The following is a 6,651-nucleotide window of genomic DNA, read 5'->3' as shown; positions in this document are numbered from 1 at the left end:
TCTCACACTCACACACACATACACACAATGTGCTACACACACATACACTCTCACACACACACTCTCACACACACACTCTCACACACACACTCACACACACACTCACACACACACTCTCACACACACACTCACACACACAATGTGCTACACACACATACACTCTCACACTCACACACACATACACACAATGTGCTACAATCCAGTAACACACACACACGAAGCTCTTAGCCAATGAGAGCAGTGCTGTGCCGGTGAATGCCACAGAAACAGGTGAGGCGGTCAGTGAATTGAACAAGACAATTGGGCCTTGTCTGGACCAACACAAATTTTTTGCCCGGAAACGAAACCCTAAAGGTGCCTTATTGCTACGTCTGTGTCGGGAATGTCATTAATGAACCCTTCATGTTGTGCAAGAACTGACACTTGTAATGTTCTGCGGCTCAGACGCCCACTCGCCCCCGTATTGCACCATTGTATTCCCTGTGCCCGCTCCGTGCCAGGCTGGAAAGCATTAAACCAGGTCACAGCCAATGAGAGCATCCGACGGGCACTGCGTGGGGCTCGGTTTTTGAAAGATGAAATATTCCCCCCGTTAAAGACTCAAATGGTTTTGGGAGGAGCCTGTTGCGCTACTGCTGTTCCTATCAGACTTCCCCCTGGTAACCCTCAGGGAGGGGCAAAACCTGCTGTAAATATGTAAATAGCTCCATTATAAATATATATTTTTCTGCACAGAATTTTTTAGACCTGTAGATCCATTTCTCTCTCCTTGTGTGTGAGTCCATTTTCTACTGACAATTATTTACCCCAGAGGAGCGTTTGTTTGCCCAGCTGCATGGCCCAATAACTGGAATACCCCCATCTCTCCATGTCTACTGAGATTATTATGTTTTATGTTAGACCCGGTCACTTTATGTTCCTTATAAACAATAAATGGGGGTTTTGGTTCCTTAGAGCCAACCAATCAGTGGCGCCCTTCAGTCACATGGAGTATTGAGTCCAGCAGATACTGCAACAGGCGACTAATGCTGCACATGAATCATCAAGCTCTGTAAATAATGGGTCGTGTTTCCAAAATCAGTTTTCTTTTTTTTTTTTTACACTAAAATAAAGGTGATTTGTGAAAATGAAGTTGGCACTTCTAACATTGATGATCTTGATTTACACAGGGAGCAGAGTTCACTTCTGAGAGGACATTGCACCTGCTTTGCTTTTCCAAACTATATAAAGATAAAGGGGAAGTACCTGAGCTGAGTTGACGTCATTTATTCAAGTGAAAATTCCCAGATCTGCCATTTCTTTTGCAGGGAAAGGTACTAAATTAGGTACCCCCTTGTCTCTTGTACCTGATATTACCCCATTACCCAAGTAGACATTGTCATCTTGTGTTTACCAATGGCAGTGGGATCTTCTCTACTTGTAGCTAATCTTACCAACTCATAGGCTCATAGCTACAGTCATGTGAAAAAGTTTGGGAACCCCTCTCAGCCTGTGTAATAATTTACTCCACTTTCAACAAAAAAGATAACAGTGATATGTCTTTCATTTCCCAGGAACATCCGAGTACTGGGGGTTTTCTGAACAAAGATAGTTAGCGATGCAGTATTCAGTTGTATGACATTAAATCTAATGTGCAAAATGTGGGTACCCTTGTAATTCTGCTAATTTGAATGCTCAATACTGATTACAGGCAACACCAAATTGGTTGGATTAGCTGGTTAAGCCTTGAACTTCATAGGCAGGTGTGTCCAGTCACGAGAAAAGGGATTTAAGGTGACCAATTGCAAGTTGTGCTTCTGTTTGACTCTCCTCTGAAGAGTGACAGCATGGGATCCTCAAAGCAACTCTCAAAAGATCTGAAAACAAAGATTGTTCAGTATCAGGTTTAGGGGAAGGCTACAAAAAGCATCTCAGAGGTTTATTAAACTGTCAGTTCCAACTGTAAGGAATGGAATGAGGAAATGGAAGGCCACAGGCACAGTTGCTGTAAAACCCAGGTCTGACAGGCCAAGAAAAATCCAGGAGCGACATATGCGGAGGATTGTGAGAATGTTCCAGACAAGCCAAAGATCATCTCCAAAGACCTGCAAGAAGATCTTGCTGCAGATGCAGGTGTATCTGTACATCGTTCTACAATTCAGCACAATTTGCACAAAGAACATGTGTATGGCAGGGGGATGAGAAGCCCTTTCTGCACTCACACAAACACACTCGCTTGTTCTATGGAAAAGATCATTTACACAACACACAGGCATTTGGGAACAAAGAGCTTTGGACTGATGAGACAAACATTTAGTTATTTGCTCATAACAAAAAGCACTTTACATGGCGGGAGAAGAACACGACATTCCAAGAAAAACTCCTGCTACCGACTGTCACATTTGGTGGAGGTCCCATCATGCTGTGGGGCTGTGTGGCTAGTTCAGGGACTGTGTGGCTAGTTCGGGGGCTGTGTGGCTAGTTCGGGGGCTGTGTGACTAGTTCAGGGACTACTGGGGCCCTTGTTAAAGTTCAGGGTCGGATGAATTCAACCCAATATGAACAAATTCTTCAGGATAATGTTCGAGCATCAGTCACAAAGTTGAAGTTCCGCTGCAGGGGTCAGATATTCCAACAAGACAATGACCCTAAACTCACTTGGAAATCTACAAAGACATTTATACAGAGGGACAAGTACAATATTCTGGAGCCCCCCGACTTGAATATCATGGAAAATCTATGGGATGAGTTGAAGCAGACTGTCCATGCTCGGCAGCCATCACATTTAACTGAACTGGAGAGATTTTGTATGGACCAATGGTCACAAATAGCCACATCCACAATCCAGACACTCATCAAAGGCTATAGGAGGCGTCTAGAGGCTGTTACATTTGTAACTAAGTATTGATGGAATATCTCTGTTGGGGTGCCCACATTTATGCACTGGTCTAATTTAGTTATGATGTATATTTTCTGTTAATCCAATAAACTTGATGTCACTGCTGAAATACTACTGTTTCCATAAGGCAAGTTATATATTAAAAGGAAGTTGCTACTTTGAAAGCTCAACCAATGATAAAACTCCAAAGAAATAAGAGGGGTTCCCAAACTTTTTCATATGACTGTATGCTATTGGCCTTACTCTAATTAGACTCCAAGATAGAGTGGCCTGGTCCGAAATCCTTCTGGATCATTACGAGAAAAACTGCCTTTCCCATAAGAAACACAATAGCTGTAGGCCACAGTGGCTGAAGGTGGTGCACCTAAAACTAGACAGGTCCCAATGAAGAATCAAGTCCCTTTTTGGTGGCCTAATTATTGCCGGGGCATAGAAGAGTTGCCTGTGTTCTGCCAGTAAAGCCAATAAAGCCCCCTAGGCTCCTGTGTCTGCAAAAGGGAAAAGAGAACATCGTTATATTAACGGAATTTTCTTTTGCTGACCATCCTCCCGGTCAACATGAATGGAAAAAAATACTGGTGGATATTTCCCTCCTTTAACCAGGCCAGACAGGAGGATCCAACAATGAATCGGTGACCTGTCAGTCCATTATAAAGCTGAGAACAAATCACAAAGGTTACGCAGGGCATGTCGATCAGGAGGTCGGGAAAAGAAAATCCAGATAAATAGAATTTTCTCTTTTTCTCTGTCAACACGGATGGATAAACACCAAAGCAATCATAGTAGGGTGGGAAAAACGAAACAAAATAATTTATTGGATCCGATTTCCCAGACTTGGCCTCTGAAGAAGAAAGGACATCCAACTTGTAATGTCTTATGAACGTATTGGGAGCAACAGCAGATGGTGCCCTGCAGATGATCTCAGTCGATACACCTGCCTCTGCTGCCCAAGTGGCCTCAAGTTGAATGAACCTTAACTCTTCTAGGTCTGGCCTGTTCCTGATAGGCCTTTGTGATTATATTAACAACCCACGAACTTAACCGACTTGGCCGACAGTTTTCCTTTTCTCCTGCCTGCCGGCTCCACAAAAAGACTCCTAGACTTCCTGAATTCAGACAGTCTCCTTAATTAGATCTCTAAACATCTCTTGACATCCAGAAAGAGGAGAAATCTCCTTGATGTGACTCAGAAGCACATAGCAAGGCAGAGTTACTGGTTCATTCATATGAATCTGGAAAAGTCCAAAACCGGTCTCAAAGCCACCTTGTTCTCATGAATGGTGGTATAGGGTAAATCCACAGACAACGTTCAGAAATTCATCTAGCTGATGTGAGAGCCACTAGAAAAAATGTCTCCAAAGTAGGAACCATACCGAAACCTGTTCCAGAGTTTCAAACGGGGCTGAAGTTAAAGCTGTCAAAACTAGTGGGAGGTCCCAAGCTGAACAAATTGGTCAAGTAGGAGGACAAATTCATAGAACAGATTGAAAAAAACTCTCTCTATCAAGGGATCTCTGAACCATCTCTTTGCGGACAAAGCAGATATCTGACCTTGGAGTGTACTAGAATTTAGATGAAGTGCTGCTTTCTTGCCTAGACTAGTGTAGTTATATCTGACTGAACAAAACATGCGGTCTTGAAATCCTCCTCTCCACCTGCAGGCCTTCTGTGGACTCCTGTTCCCTGAACTAAAGATCTAGAATCTGTGACAGATCTAAATGTTCCTGTACTGACAGCTGTCTCAGCAACAAGAACCACAGTCTTCTGGGTCATTTAGAATGACCTCCATCTTTGAAGACAAGATGTCCTATAAGACTCTCATTATGACTGGAACTGGAGGAAAGACATAAGTATATCAATTCTGCCAGTTTTGAGTGATCAAATTCATAACTCTCTGAGAAGGAGTTTGTGAAAAGAATTTTAGGAGGTTGGTGTTGTACTTTGTCTCCATCCGATCCACCGGAGGACAGCCCCAGATGAAAGATATCCAGGCAAAGATTTCAGGATTCAAAGCCCATTACCCTCTCAACAAGGTGTCTGCTGAGATCTTCCTTGATATTCTAAATTCCCAGAACCTATAGGGCTGTGATGTCCAGCAGATGCCTCTGTGTCCAGTCCTAATTGGTCTTGTCTCCCTGAAAACAGAGGAGCTGCGTGTTCCTACACACAGAGGAGCTACGTTGAGGCATTGTAGAACCTGATCCGAACTGCTGAACCCTGAAGGACTTCTTGAAAAAGATAAACCCTGATAGACCAGACCAATTGTGGATGTTAAAAGACCCAAGAAGCGCATGTCCCATTGCGGCCAAATTAGCCTGTTGTGGGTATGGGATAGTGGCATGACAGGAGGTAAATGGGCTCAGATCCCACATATATACATTGAGTTATATAGGTTTAGTTATTAAAAGTATACACCCCCATTGTATTCTATAGTTCTAAAAACACCTCAGGTGCTAGAAGGGCCAGCAGGCCAGATACCATGGCGGGGCTTATATATACATTATAAATACATTGTATGGCAAGCTCTGGAATTGTACGGAGCTGGGCTTGGTTATTACTGTTAATGAAGCAGTGAATGTTAATGGAGTAATTACAGATGCTGTTTAATAAACTTTGGCTGTGGCCTCTCACCACACAAAACAACAGGTGTTTAAGTTTTTATTTTCTAACAAGGGATTCTTATGTTTGAGTGTTCATGCCTACTCATCCCATGAATTCCCTTGACACTTTCTTCATAAGAGGACACTGTGAGAATGAATTGCTGGATCTTCTCCTGCAAAAGAGACAGAAGACCCAGACGTGTATCTATTGAGCTCCTTAATATATTGTCCTCTGCGAGGGAGACAACTGACACTTTGATGTATTTATTAGGACCACCAGAACTTTGGTAAATATCCTAGGAGATCTGGCCAAGCCAGAAGGTAAACAACGAAACTAGAAATGAAGTCCACGGAGAGAAAATCAAAGAAACCTCCGATGCTTGGGGGCTATGGGAATGTGAAGATAAGCATCTCCTGGCCAAATTACTGTTTTTTATCATGGATAAAAATGTCTCCATCTTGAAGGTCTCTTTCCTTAAAGGGATACTGTCATGGGAAAAACATTTTTTTTCAAAATGAATCAGTTAATAGTGCTGCTCCAGCAGAATTCTGCACTGAAATTCATTTCTCAAAAGAGCAAACAGATTTTCTTTATATTCAATTTTGAAATCTGACATGGGGCTAGACATTTTGTCAATTTCCCAGCTGCCCCTGGTCATGTGACGTGTGCTCTGATAAACTTCAATCACTCTTTACTGCTGTACTGCAAGTTGGAGTGATATCACCCCCTCCCTTTCCCCCCCCCAGCAGCCAAACAACAGAACAATGGGAAGGTAACCAGATAGCAGCTCCCTAACACAAGATAACAGCTGCCTGGTAGATCTAAGAACAACACTCAATAGTAAAATCCCATGTCTCACTGAGATACATTCAGTTACATTGAGAAGAAAAACAGCAGCCTGCCAGAAAGCATTTCTCTCCTAAAGTGCAGGCACAAGTCACATGACTGGGGGCAGCTGGGAAATTGACAATATGTCTAGCCCCATGTCAGATTTCAAAGTTGAATATAAAAAAATCTGTTTGCTCTTTTGAGAAATGGATTTCAGTGCAGAATTCTGCTGGAGCAGCACTATTAACTGATTCATTTTGAAAAAAACATGTTTTCCGATGACAGGATCCCTTTAAGCACTTGTTTATCCTTCAAAGCTTGCAAATCCCTCTCTTTTTTATTAG

The sequence above is a fragment of the Xenopus laevis genome, chromosome 8L, assembly GCF_017654675.1.
Source record: "Xenopus laevis strain J_2021 chromosome 8L, Xenopus_laevis_v10.1, whole genome shotgun sequence".
NCBI classification, from domain to species: Eukaryota; Metazoa; Chordata; class Amphibia; order Anura; family Pipidae; genus Xenopus; species Xenopus laevis.
This window is presented reverse-complemented; position numbering follows the sequence as displayed.